The following is a 207-nucleotide window of genomic DNA, read 5'->3' on the forward strand; positions in this document are numbered from 1 at the left end:
CGGGCCCTCTGCGGAGCCCCGCTCGCCGAGCCGGCTGCTCGAAGGGACGCTCGGAGCCCCCGCGGTCTCACGCAGCCAGTTAACGTTTACGCGTACCCTGGGGTTTTGTCCCGTAGGTCAGATTCGTTGTCTGTGCGCTTGGCCCCGCACGCCGAGGCTGGTTGCGGGGTGCGGCTGGGGAGCGTCGCACACGCGCCCGTCGCGCAC

Source organism: Merops nubicus, unplaced genomic scaffold (genome assembly GCF_000691845.1).
Source record: "Merops nubicus isolate BGI_N331 unplaced genomic scaffold, ASM69184v1 scaffold42920, whole genome shotgun sequence".
NCBI classification, from domain to species: Eukaryota; Metazoa; Chordata; class Aves; order Coraciiformes; family Meropidae; genus Merops; species Merops nubicus.